The sequence below is a fragment of the Bombina bombina genome, chromosome 5 (genome assembly GCF_027579735.1).
Source record: "Bombina bombina isolate aBomBom1 chromosome 5, aBomBom1.pri, whole genome shotgun sequence".
NCBI classification, from domain to species: Eukaryota; Metazoa; Chordata; class Amphibia; order Anura; family Bombinatoridae; genus Bombina; species Bombina bombina.
The window spans coordinates 964,996,673-965,011,008 of record NC_069503.1 but is presented as its reverse complement, the minus strand read 5'-3'; the positions used below and the strand labels follow the sequence as shown (position 1 = coordinate 965,011,008).

Sequence of the window (14,336 nt, the reverse complement as noted above, 5' to 3'; positions counted from 1 at the left end):
GCCACGAAAATCACAAGGTTTATTTAAAGGGACACTGTACCCAATTTTTTTCTTTTGTAATTCAGAAAGAGCATGCAATTTTAAGCAACTTTCTAATTTACTCCTATTATCAATTTTTCTTCGTTCTCTTGCTATCATTATTTGAAAAAGAAGGCATCTAAGCTTTTTTTGGTTTCAGGACTCTGGACAGCACTTTTTTATTGGTGGATGAATTTATCCACCAATCAGCAAGGGCAACCCAGGTTGTTCACCAAAAATGGGCCGGCATCTAAACTTACATTCTTGCATTTCAAATAAAGATACCAAGAGAATGAAGAAAATTTGATAAGAGGAGTAAATTAGAAAGTTGCTTAAAATGTCATGCTCTATCTGAATCACAAAAGAAAATTTTTGGGTACAGTGTCCCTTTAAGCTAACATTCAAACCATTATTACCATTATTTGGCATATGAATTCATTTCTAGTCTCAGTTATAGGATTGAGCTGAGTTTGACGTAACATAAGCCGTATTCGATTAGTATCTAACAGCTTATTAGTACAGCTTATATTTCAAGTATTGGAGATATTAACAGATTTACTGGGTTCTTGTACTTTGGTTGATAAAGAAATTGTAGTTGTACTGTAGACTAAGTCAGGCGCAACCCAGGTTAACAGTAAGATTACTGATATTAAGTGAGTTCTATTCTACTTCCATTAATATAAGGGTAAGATACTCATATATTTAATAGCTGGTTACTTCTATCACAGTAATAGCTTCACAGTTTGCACTATCTAACATAACCCAAGTGGTGTGTAAGTGGGTATTGCTAACTATACGGCGCTATACGCCGTCTGGTATTCAGTATCAGTAATTATTGAAATCTATCTGGCTCAGCCCCGACTCGAAAGTTAGTTTAGTAATAATATGTTCGATGGCACTGTTCATATGGTTGGTACAATTTAAACTGAGTCTGGCACACCCCGGATTGAATTTCCAATTAGTCGTTCGCAAAGAGTCAGTGTAACAAGTGCTGCTGGTCTCCCGCAGTTAAGCACTCATTCAGTCATTCTTACATTCATTAAACATATTTGTGGATATATATAAGAACTATGTTAACGGTTAGGCTAAGTCTGGCACAACCCAGGCTGGATATTAATTAATATTACCAGTTAAATACTGTAGTTAATGATCCAAAAATAAGTCAATACAGCAAGTGCTGTGCTAAGTGCTTCACAGGCTATTCAACATTCATACATCAGTTCTACAGTTAGTCAGACAATACTATTGAATGAATTCAGTTAATAGTTCAATTGGTTAGATACAGGCTGAGCTATATAAGAGTTAGATGCTAGAATGTCATTTAGTAAGTTGTTCCCTGCTTTCATTAATATGAGGGTATAATACTCCTATGGTCAATAGCTGGTTAATTCTGTTACCGTTATAGCTTCACAGTTTGTACTGTCTAACAAAGCCCAAGTACTGTGTAAGTAGGTATCGCTCACTTTATGGCGCTCTGCGCCGTCTGATCTTCAATATCTATAATTATTGCAATAAATCTGGCACAACCCAGACTATAGATTGATTTTGGTAATAATCTTTTCGATAGCACTGCTTGTATTGTTGGTAAAAAATTAAACTATGTCTGGCACAACCCAGATCGAATTTCTAATTAATCGTTCACAGAGAATCAGTGTGACAAGTGCTGCAGATCTCCCGCAGTTTAGCACTCATTCAGTCATTCTTACATTTGTCAGACATACTTGTTGATATGTATACGAACTATGTTAACGGTTAAGCTAAGTCTGGCACAACCCAGGCTGTGTAGTTTTTAATATTACCAGTTAACCACTGTAATTAGTGATCCAAAGTGACTTAATACAGCAGGTGCTGTGCTTCTCAGACTATTCAACATTCATACATGAGTTCTACAGTTAGTCAAACAATATTTTTAAATGAATTTCTGTTAGTAGTTCCGTTAGTTAGGCACAAAATAAGCTATGTTAGAGTTAGATGCTGTAGTGGCAACTCGATATAGCTATACCGATCATAGTTACAATGTGAACCCTGTTCACTCATCTGAAAGGACCCTGACAGTCTAATAATTGCGTTAGTATTGAAAATACTACTAGCGGTACATAGATACAGGGTACTGGGCAATTAAGATAAACACAAAAGATAGAGTGTGAACTCGAGGGGAGAGTGCTGAACGAGTTCACACTCTATTTTTGTGTTTATCTTAATTGCCCAGTACCCTGTATCTATGTACCGCTAGTAGTATTTTCAATACTAACGCAATTATTAGACTGTCAGGGTCCTTTCAGATGAGTGAACAGGGTTCACATTGTAACTATGATCGGTATAGCTATATCGAGTTGCCACTACAGCATCTAACTCTAACATAGCTTATTTTGTGCCTAACTAACGGAACTACTAACAGAAATTCATTTAAAAATATTGTTTGACTAACTGTAGAACTCATGTATGAATGTTGAATAGTCTGAGAAGCACAGCACCTGCTGTATTAAGTCACTTTGGATCACTAATTACAGTGTTTAACTGGTAATATTAAAAACTACACAGCCTGGGTTGTGCCAGACTTAGCTTAACCGTTAACATAGTTCGTATACATATCAACAAGTATGTCTGACAAATGTAAGAATGACTGAATGAGTGCTAAACTGCGGGAGATCTGCAGCACTTGTCACACTGATTCTCTGTGAACGATTAATTAGAAATTCGATCTGGGTTGTGCCAGACATAGTTTAATTTTTTACCAACAATACAAGCAGTGCTATCGAAAAGATTATTACCAAAATCAATCTATAGTCTGGGTTGTGCCAGATTTATTGCAATAATTATAGATATTGAAGATCAGACGGCGCAGAGCGCCATAAAGTGAGCGATACCTACTTACACAGTACTTGGGCTTTGTTAGACAGTACAAACTGTGAAGCTATAACGGTAACAGAATTAACCAGCTATTGACCATAGGAGTATTATACCCTCATATTAATGAAAGCAGGGAACAACTTACTAAATGACATTCTAGCATCTAACTCTTATATAGCTCAGCCTGTATCTAACCAATTGAACTATTAACTGAATTCATTCAATAGTATTGTCTGACTAACTGTAGAACTGATGTATGAATGTTGAATAGCCTGTGAAGCACAGCACTTGCTGTATTGACTTATTTTTGGATCATTAACTACAGTATTTAACTGGTAATATTAATTAATATCCAGCCTGGGTTGTGCCAGACTTAGCCTAACCGTTAACATAGTTCTTATATATATCCACAAATATGTTTAATGAATGTAAGAATGACTGAATGAGTGCTTAACTGCGGGAGACCAGCAGCACTTGTTACACTGACTCTTTGCGAACGACTAATTGGAAATTCAATCCGGGGTGTGCCAGACTCAGTTTAAATTGTACCAACCATATGAACAGTGCCATCGAACATATTATTACTAAACTAACTTTCGAGTCGGGGCTGAGCCAGATAGATTTCAATAATTACTGATACTGAATACCAGACGGCGTATAGCGCCGTATAGTTAGCAATACCCACTTACACACCACTTGGGTTATGTTAGATAGTACAAACTGTGAAGCTATTACTGTGATAGAAGTAACCAGCTATTAAATATATGAGTATCTTACCCTTATATTAATGGAAGTAGAATAGAACTCACTTAATATCAGTAATCTTACTGTTAACCTGGGTTGCGCCTGACTTAGTCTACAGTACAACTACAATTTCTTTATCAACCAAAGTACAAGAACCCAGTAAATCTGTTAATATCTCCAATACTTGAAATATAAGCTGTACTAATAAGCTGTTAGATACTAATCGAATACGGCTTATGTTACGTCAAACTCAGCTCAATCCTATAACTGAGACTAGAAATGAATTCATATGCCAAATAATGGTAATAATGGTTTGAATGTTAGCTTAAATAAACCTTGTGATTTTCGTGGCACTAGCTAGATTGATTAACGAATTATATTACCGTACACACAGTCTAGGTTGAATTCAGACTTCTTTCAATAAATGGACACAATCCTTGAATGAATGGTAAATAAATATTGTGATCTAATATATACTGGTAAAATATCGATATTAGTTTTTAGATCATTATCTACCCTGACTACGAATTTAGTCCTGGCTTGTTTGCAGCAAGCTAGTGAACAAACATAAACTAGCGAGTATTATTGGTCACATTTTAGATCACTCATCACTGTGATACTATACAGGCCTAATCATTATTTTCAGTGATCAGACCTAACATTTATTACACTGATCTGGGTACTGGAGTGTATTTTAAATTGTTTGTGTAATAACCTATCTAGGTTTTTTAATTTTTATAATAAAGGTTATATTTTAACAATCCTGTTGGGGTATTCCGTCCTCTAGTTCAGGGCCCAGAGTGCTAGAAGTGCATACTTTGGGAACTGTGGTATTCTATATATCCAGTTTCTTTTGTGTTTGGATGAATATTTATGCACAAGCACCATTTCCTCCCAACAGTTAAAGGTTGAATAACATAGAATTTTCTATGCACACACATATATATTACCAGAGGAAAAGCCCGAGTGGTGCCACTGTTCATTTGGTGTGTTAGGTTTAGACATTAATGGCTGTGTGTTGAGTTATTTTAAGGGGACAGCAAATTTACACTGTTATGAAGGCTGTGCACTCACTACTTTACATAGTAGCAAAGTGTAATTTCTTCAGTGTTGTCACATGAAAAGATATAATAAAATATTTACAAAAATGTGAGGGGTGTACTCACTTTTGTGAGATACTATATTTCTTCTGTTATGTGCGATCAGTCCACGGGTCATCATTACTTCTGGGATATAACTCCTCCCCAACAGGAAATGCAAGAGGATTCACCCAGCAGAGCTGATATAGCTCCTCCCCTCTACGTCAGTCCCAGTCATTCTCTTGCACCCAACGACTAGATAGGATGTGTGAGAGGACTATGGTGATTATACTTAGTTTTTATGACTTCAATCAAAAGTTTGTTATTTTACAATAGCACCGGAGCGTGTTATTACTTCTCTGGCAGAGTTTGAAGAAGAATCTACCAGAGTTTATTACTATGATTTTAACCGGAGTAGTTAAGATCATATTGCTGTTCTCGGCCATCTGAGGGAGGTAAAGGCTTCAGATCAGGGGACAGCGGGCAGATGAATCTGCATTGAGGTATGTAGCAGTTTTTATTTTCTGAATGGAATTGATGAAAAAATCCTGCTATACCGTTATAATGACATGTATGTATACACTTCAGTATTCTGGGAATGGTTTTTCACCGGAACTACTCTGTTAAAGGTCACTAATCCTTTTAATAAATATTGTCATGTTAAACGTTTTTGCTGGAATGTAGAATCGTTTACATTGCTGAGGTACTGAGTAAATAAATGTTTGGGCATTATTTTCCACTTGGCAGTTGTCTGCTTTAAATTGTGACAGTTTCGTTTCTCCTCACTGCTGTGTGTGAGAGGGAGGGGCCGTTTTGGCGCTCTTTTGCTACGCATCAAAAAATTCCAGTCAGCTACTATTATATTTCCTGCATGATCCGGTTCACTGACAGATCTCAGGGGTCTTCAAAATTCTTTGAAGGGAGGTACATTCTCTCAGCAGAGCTGTGAGAATTGTTATTGACTGTGAATAAAAACGTTACTCTATAATTTTTTATGTCAAATTTAGTTATTTACTAATGGGAACAAACCTTTGCTAAAAGTTGTGTTATTTTAAACTTGATGCTATAACTGTTTCAGTTCATTATCTCAACTGTCATTTAATCGTTAAAGTACCTCTTTGAGGCACAGTACGTTTTTGCTAAAAAAGATTATAACCAGGTTGCAAGTTATTGCTAGTGTGTTAAACATGTCTGACTCAGAGAATATCTGTGTCATTTGTTCCAATGCCAAGGTGGAGCCCAATAGAAATTTATGTACTAACTGTATTGATGCTACTTTAAATAAAGGTCAATTTGTACAATGTGAACAAATTTCACCAAACTGCGAGGGAAGAGTTATGCCGACTAACTCGCCTCACGCGGCAGTACCTGCATCTCCCGCCCGGGAGGTGAGTGATATTATGGCGCCTAATACATCTGGGCGGCCATTACAGATAACATTACATGATATGGCTACTGTTATGACTGAAGTTTTGTCTAAATTACCAGAACTAAGAGGCAAGCGTGATCACTCTGGGGTGAGAACAGAGTGCGCTGACAATACTAGGGCCATGTCTGATACTGCGTCACAGCTTGCAGAGCATGAGGACGGAGAGCTTCATTCTGTGGGTGACGGTTCTGATCCAAACAGATTGGATTCAGATATTTCAAATTTTAAATTTAAATTGGAGAACCTCCGTGCATTACTAGGGGAGGTCTTAGCAGCTCTCAATGATTGTAACACCGTTGCAATACCAGAGAAAATGTGTAGGTTGGATAAATACTTTGCGGTACCGGCGAGTACTGACGTTTTTCCTATACCTAAGAGATTAACTGAAATTGTTACTAAGGAGTGGGATAGACCCGGTGTGCCGTTCTCACCCCCTCCAATATTTAGAAAGATGTTTCCAATAGACGCCACTACTCGGGACTTATGGCAAACGGTCCCTAAGGTGGAGGGAGCAGTTTCTACTTTAGCTAAGCGTACCACTATCCCGGTGGAGGATAGCTGTGCTTTTTCAGATCCAATGGATAAAAAATTAGAGGGTTACCTTAAGAAAATGTTTGTTCAACAAGGTTTTATATTGCAACCCCTTGCATGTATCGCGCCGATTACGGCTGCGGCAGCATTTTGGATTGAGTCTCTGGAAGAGAACCTTAGTTCGTCTACGCTAGACGACATTATGGACAGGCTTAGAGTCCTTAAACTAGCCAATTCATTCATTTCGGAGGCCGTAGTACATTTAACTAAACTTACGGCTAAGAACTCTGGATTCGCCATACAGGCACGTAGAGCACTGTGGCTAAAATCCTGGTCAGCTGATGTTACTTCTAAGTCTAAATTACTTAATATACCTTTCAAGGGGCAGTCTTTATTTGGGCCCGGGTTGAAAGAAATTATCGCTGACATTACAGGAGGTAAGGGCCACGCCCTACCTCAAGACAAAGCCAAAGCTAAGGCTAGACAGTCTAATTTTCGTTCCTTTCGGAATTTCAAACCTGGAGCAGCGTCAACCTCCACTGCACCAAAACAGGAAGGAGCTGTTGCTCGTTACAGACAAGGCTGGAAACCTAACCAGTCCTGGAATAAGGGCAAACAGACCAGGAAACCTGCTGCTGCCCCAAAGACAGCATGAACCGAGAGCCCCCGATCCGAGACCGGATCTAGTGGGGGGCAGACTTTCTCTCTTCGCTCAGGCCTGGGCAAGAGATGTTCAGGATCCCTGGGCGCTGGAGATCATATCTCAGGGATACCTTCTAGACTTCAAATTATCTCCCCCAAAAGGGAGATTTCATCTGTCAAGGTTGTCAACAAACCAGATAAAGAAAGAAGCGTTTCTACGCTGTGTACAAGATCTGTTATTAATGGGAGTGATCCATCCAGTTCCGCGGTCGGAACAAGGACAAGGGTTCTACTCAAACCTGTTTGTGGTTCCCAAAAAAGAGGGAACTTTCAGGCCAATCTTAGATTTAAAGATTCTAAACAAATTCCTAAGAGTTCCATCGTTCAAAATGGAAACTATTCGGACAATCTTACCTATGATCCAAAAAGGTCAGTACATGACCACAGTGGATTTAAAAGATGCTTACCTTCACATACCGATTCACAAAGATCATCAACGGTATCTACGGTTTGCCTTCCTAGACAGGCACTACCAGTTTGTAGCTCTTCCATTCGGATTGGCTACGGCCCCAAGAATCTTCACAAAGGTTCTGGGCGCCCTTCTGGCGGTACTAAGACCGCGAGGGATTTCGGTAGCTCCGTACCTAGACGACATTCTAATACAAGCTTCAAGCTTTCAAACTGCCAAGTCTCATACAGAGTTAGTTCTGGCATTTCTAAGGTCGCATGGATGGAAAGTGAACGAAAAGAAAAGTTCTCTTTTTCCTCTCACAAGAGTTCCATTCTTGGGGACTCTTATAGATTCTGTAGAAATGAAGATTTACCTGACAGAAGACAGGTTAACAAGGCTTCAGGATGCATGCCGTGTCCTTCATTCCATTCAACACCCGTCAGTGGCTCAATGCATGGAGGTGATCGGCTTAATGGTAGCGGCAATGGACATAGTACCTTTTGCACGCCTACACCTCAGACCGCTGCAATTGTGCATGCTAAGTCAGTGGAATGGGGATTACTCAGATTTGTCCCCTACCCTGAATCTGAATCAAGAGACCAGAAATTCTCTTCTATGGTGGCTTTATCGGCCACACCTGTCCAGGGGGATGCCATTCAGCAGGCCAGACTGGACAATCGTAACAACAGACGCCAGCCTATTAGGTTGGGGCGCTGTCTGGAATTCTCTGAAGACTCAGGGATTATGGAATCAGGAGGAGAGTCTCCTTCCAATAAACATTCTGGAATTGAGGGCAGTTCTCAATGCCCTTCTAGCTTGGCCCCAATTAACAACTCAGGGGTTCATCAGGTTTCAGTCGGACAATATCACGACTGTAGCTTACATCAACCATCAGGGAGGGACAAGAAGCTCCCTAGCAATGATGGAAGTATCAAAGATAATTCGCTGGGCAGAGTCTCACTCTTGCCACCTGTCAGCAATCCACATCCCGGGAGTGGAGAACTGGGAGGCGGATTTCTTGAGTCGCCAGACTTTTCATCCGGGAGAGTGGGAACTTCATCCGGAGATTTTTGCCCAAATACTTCGACGTTGGGGCAAACCAGAGATAGATCTCATGGCGTCTCGCCAGAACGCCAAACTTCCTCACTACGGGTCCAGATCCAGGGATCCGGAAGCGGTTCTGATAGATGCTTTGACAGCACCTTGGAACTTCGGGATGGCTTATGTGTTTCCACCCTTCCCGCTGCTTCCTCGATTGATTGCGAAAATCAAACAAGAGAGAGCATCTGTGATTCTAATAGCGCCTGCATGGCCACGCAGGACTTGGTATGCAGATCTAGTGGACATGTCATCCTGTCCGCCTTGGTCTCTACCTCTGAGACAGGACCTTCTGATACAGGGTCCATTCAAACATCAAAATCTAACTTCTCTGAAACTGACTGCTTGGAAATTGAACGCTTGATTTTATCAAAGCGTGGTTTTTCTGAGTCGGTTATTGATACCCTGATCCAGGCTAGGAAGCCTGTTACCAGAAAGATTTACCATAAAATATGGCGCAAATACCTATACTGGTGCGAATCCAAACGTTACTCCTGGAGTAAGGTTAGGATCCCTAGGATATTGTCCTTTCTACAAGAAGGTCTAGAAAAGGGTTTATCGGCTAGTTCATTAAAGGGACAGATTTCAGCTCTGTCCATCTTGTTGCACAGGCGTCTGTCAGAAAATCCAGACGTCCAGGCTTTTTGTCAAGCTTTAGCTAGGATCAAGCCTGTGTTTAAAGCCGTTGCTCCGCCATGGAGTTTAAACTTAGTTCTTAACGTTTTACAAGGTGTTCCATTTGAACCCCTTCATTCCATTGATATAAAATTGTTATCGTGGAAAGTTCTATTTTTAATGGCTATTTCCTCGGCTCGAAGAGTCTCTGAGTTATCAGCCCTACATTGTGATTCTCCTTATCTGATCTTTCACTCAGACAAGGTAGTTCTGCGTACTAAACCTGGGTTCTTACCTAAGGTAGTTACTAACAGGAATATCAATCAAGAGATTGTTGTTCCATCCTTGTGTCCAAATCCTTCTTCAAAGAAGGAACGTCTTCTACACAATCTGGATGTAGTTCGTGCCCTCAAGTTCTACTTGCAGGCATCTAAAAATTTTCGCCAAACTTCTTCCTTGTTTGTCGTTTATTCTGGACAGAGGAGAGGTCAAAAAGCTTCTGCTACCTCTCTCTCTTTCTGGCTTCGTAGCATAATACGTTTAGCCTATGAGACTGCTGGACAGCAGCCTCCTGAAAGAATTACAGCTCACTCCACTAGAGCTGTGGCTTCCACTTGGGCCTTTAAGAATGAGGCCTCTGTTGAACAGATTTGCAAGGCTGCAACTTGGTCTTCGCTTCATACTTTTTCCAAATTTTACAAATTTGACACTTTTGCTTCTTCGGAGGCTATTTTTGGGAGAAAGGTTCTTCAGGCAGTGGTTCCTTCTATATAATGAGCCTGCCTATCCCTCCCGTCATCCGTGTACTTTTGCTTTGGTATTGGTATCCCAGAAGTAATGATGACCCGTGGACTGATCGCACATAACAGAAGAAAACATAATTTATGCTTACCTGATAAATTCCTTTCTTCTGTTGTGCGATCAGTCCACGGCCCGCCCTGTTTTTTAAGGCAGGTAAATATTTTTTAAATTATACTCCAGTCACCACTTCACCCTTGGTTACTCCTTTCTCGTTGATTCTTGGTCGAATGACTGGGACTGACGTAGAGGGGAGGAGCTATATCAGCTCTGCTGGGTGAATCCTCTTGCATTTCCTGTTGGGGAGGAGTTATATCCCAGAAGTAATGATGACCCGTGGACTGATCGCACAACAGAAGAAAGGAATTTATCAGGTAATCATAAATTATGTTATATATATATATATATATATATATATATATATATATATATATATATATTTATATATATATATATATATATATATATATATATACACATACACACACACAAAGATACATATCTATGTATCTCTGTTAAAGCTCTTTTCCTGCCATTATTTTCTAACCTCTGAGACCTCATATCTTTGAGCCCTTATAACTTTTTAATGCAATTTTTTAATAATAATTATTATCAGACAGTGTTAATATGAGTGTAACTGTACTGTTATATGTATTTTTGATGTGTTTTGTGCAACTTGTCTCGCGTAACAGTTAACCAGAGCTCTGAAGTCACACTAACCCGATGCATGTTAAATTCGATTGCTCTCAAGCGAACATGTTTACTTTCAACTCGTAATAAGCACGCTATTTTCGACGTGCACAAACAGTTGCAAAATATCGCTTATATGTGTATTAAAGTGTGTGAGTAGAAAATTATTATTATTAATATCAGGTATTTGTAGAGCGCCAACAGATTCCGCAGCGCTATAAACATAGGCAGTATACAAGGTAACATTTATAGGGGGTCAAATGGGTAGTGGTCCCTGCCGAGAGTGGCACTGTTGTAATCTGCTCTTATGCGGGTGATCTACATACAGCTGGGCTCATAGGTTTTCATGCTAAGGGGTTCAAGGGGGATAGCAGTGGAGTGAGGAAAGGTTAGTGTAGGTTGTAGTGGGTAGCAAGTGTTTGTCTTGGAACGCTGTGTTCTTTTGCCGCCATGCATAACACCCTTTGTTATGACCAAATAACTCAATCTTTGTTTCATCAGTTCACAGCACTTTCTTCCAAAATAAAGCTGGCTTGTCCAAATATGCGTTTGTATACCTCAAGAGACTCTGTCTGTGGCGTGTGTGCAGAAAAGGCTTCTTCCACATCACTCTCCCATACAGCTTCTCCTTGTGCAAAGTGCGCTGAATTGTTGAATGATGCACAGTGACACCATCTGCAGCAAGATGATGATGTAGGTCTTTGGAGGTGGTCTGTGGGCGTTTGCCATTGCCTCTCCGATATTTTACTTGGCCTGCCACTTCTAGCCTTAACAAGAACTATGCCTGTGGTCTTCCATTTCCTCACTATGTTCCTCACAGTGGACACTGACAGCTTAAATCTCTGCAAGAGCTTTTTGTAGCCTTCCCCTAAACAATAATGTTGAACAATCTTTGTTTTCAGGTAATTTGAGAGTTGTTTTGAGGCCCCCATGTTGCCACTCTTCAGAGTAGAGTCAAAGAGAACAACAACTTGCAATTGGCCACCTTAAATACCTTTTCTCATGATTGGATGCACCTGTCTATGAAGTTCAAGGCTTAATAGGCTCACCAAACCAATTGTGTGTTCCAATTAATCAGCGCTAGGCAGTTACAGGTATTCAAATCAACAAAATGACAAGGGTGCCCAAATTTATGCACCTGTCTAATTTCGTATTGATGCATATTGCACATTTTCTGTTGATCCAATAAACCTCATTTCACTACTGAAATATTACTGTGTCCTTCAGTTATTTGATAGATTAAAATGAAATTGCTGATCCAAACACCCAATTATTTATAAATGAAAATCATGGAAATTATCAGGTGCGCCTAAACTTGTGCATACATTTGTATATATATATATATATATATATATATATATATATATATATATACACATACAAATACATCTTTAGACATGTATTTGTATATGTCTCAATGCTAAAGCCCTTTGACTGCGTTTTTTTTTTTTTTGGGGGGTGCGCCCGGAATACGATCACAAGCAGACCATGTAACAAACATTTTGCTTCCGAAATCTCTTGATATCGATTCCACACCACAGCCCCCTAAAAGGAGGCCATGATGTGCCAAGCATTGCACAAGCCCTTGCCTGATGTTTTTTTAACACCCGAGATCTCCAATCTTTGAGCCCTTATAACTTTTTTGTGCAATATTTGTATTAATTTTTTTTTATCAGACAGTGTTAATATTAGTGTAAATGTACTTTGTAATGTATTCTTTAAGTGTTTTGTGTAACTTTTTAGTTTCAGAAAATAGTTAACCACAGCTCTGAGCTCCCGGTAAGGATTGAAGCGTTAAGGGTGATTCTGCTAGTTTGTGCCTTACTTCTATTCCAACCCATAATAAGTTAAAGGGACATGAAACCCTACAATTTTTTTTCACAATTCAGATATAACACACAATTTTAAACAACTTTCCAATTGACCTATATTATCTAATTTGCTTCATTTTTTTGGTAACCTGGGAAGTAGCTGAAAGCCAATGACAAGAAGCATATATGTGCAGCCACCAATTATCAGCTTCTGAGCCTAACTATACCTAGGTATACCTTTCAACAAAGAATACAAGAGAATCGAACAAATTAGATAATAGAAATAAACTGGAAAGTTATGTAAAATTTAATGCTGTGTCTAAATCATGAAATAAAGAATTTGGGTTTCATGTTCCTTTAATATGATTGACAAAAAAAATGCGTTGGTTCAAGTTTATATGAAGCATATAGTAAATTCCAAATCTAAAATGTTTCCTGCTGAAAGGTCTTTGTACAGAGTAAAGGCTAATCCAGCTGTATGTTATCCCACTTCCTCAGATTTTCTTTAAAAAAAAGGGAATACAGCACTGTTATTTTGCAAAACCCAGAACACCTGCTCTAATGTCAATCATGTCCACAATATCAAAGACCCATAGAGTGTATTCAGTGTATAGAGAGAATTCAGCTCAGTTTGTAATTCTTCATGACAACTTCTGCTTCAGCAAGTCATTTAAACTGAAGGACCACATATCCTTCACAAGTTCAACAAAGTAAATCAACTTCAGGATATTTCTGGCTAATGCAAAGACAGAAATAAGAAAACAGTTTAAAGAGTAATGAATGTAGCATGTGACAGTATGTAATCAAGCAGAATAATGCAATTCAGGCTCATTTATTAATCTACTTTGCTTATGTAGCCTTTAATTGTAACAAGATGGAGACAACTCTATTTTTTTCTTAAAAGGAACATTTAACTTTTAATTCCCCATTGTTTTAATTATGCATAAAAAACTTTGCAATCCAGCAATGTGAGACCATTGTACATATGTGATACTAATTTAACATATACTTAGACAGAAGGATTGCTCTAGATATACCCAATAGTTATTGAACTCGTTCATGCCATGTGGCATAACACAGTTCAAATTGAACACCCATTTAGTTTCCATCTTTAGGAGTCTCTGTTCAGTATTACCCCCCTCTAATTCCTGGTTTCAATCTTTCTAACCCCCAACATTTCATAGCATTGGTGTTCCCGTTATGGAATTGTAGAAAGTGTTTAGCCACACTAGTAATTTGTTTTTTATTATCTACATCCTTAGGGGCCGTCCTTATGTTGCTCAGATGCTCTGTCATACGTGTTCCTAGGCTGCGTGTAGTCATACCTATATAGAATAGGTTACAGTTGCAGGATATGCAATAAATGACAGTGCTTTTACAGTTAATATGCTCTTTGATGGTCCGCGTATTTCCAAATCTGTCAACTACTTTTTGTTTCTTAACCATATGCTGGCAAACTTTACAAGTTCCACAAGCGATAGAGCCTTTATATAGAGGGGCTTTCTTAGCGTTTCTGTCAAAATGACTAGTTATAGGTGTGTCGCTAATATTATTTGCTCTTCTATATGTCTATATGTCTT

At 39.0% G+C, this 14,336-nt stretch overlaps 1 non-coding gene across 1 annotated transcript; it reads right to left on the bottom strand.

Moving 5' to 3' along the window:
- Window positions 1-12,401: 12,401 nt before the first annotated feature.
- LOC128661938 (U11 spliceosomal RNA) lies at window positions 12,402-12,535 on the bottom strand. Its single transcript, XR_008402705.1, has one exon. It is a non-coding gene; the product is annotated as a U11 spliceosomal RNA (small nuclear RNA).
- Between the last annotated feature and the right edge of the window lie 1,801 nt (window positions 12,536-14,336).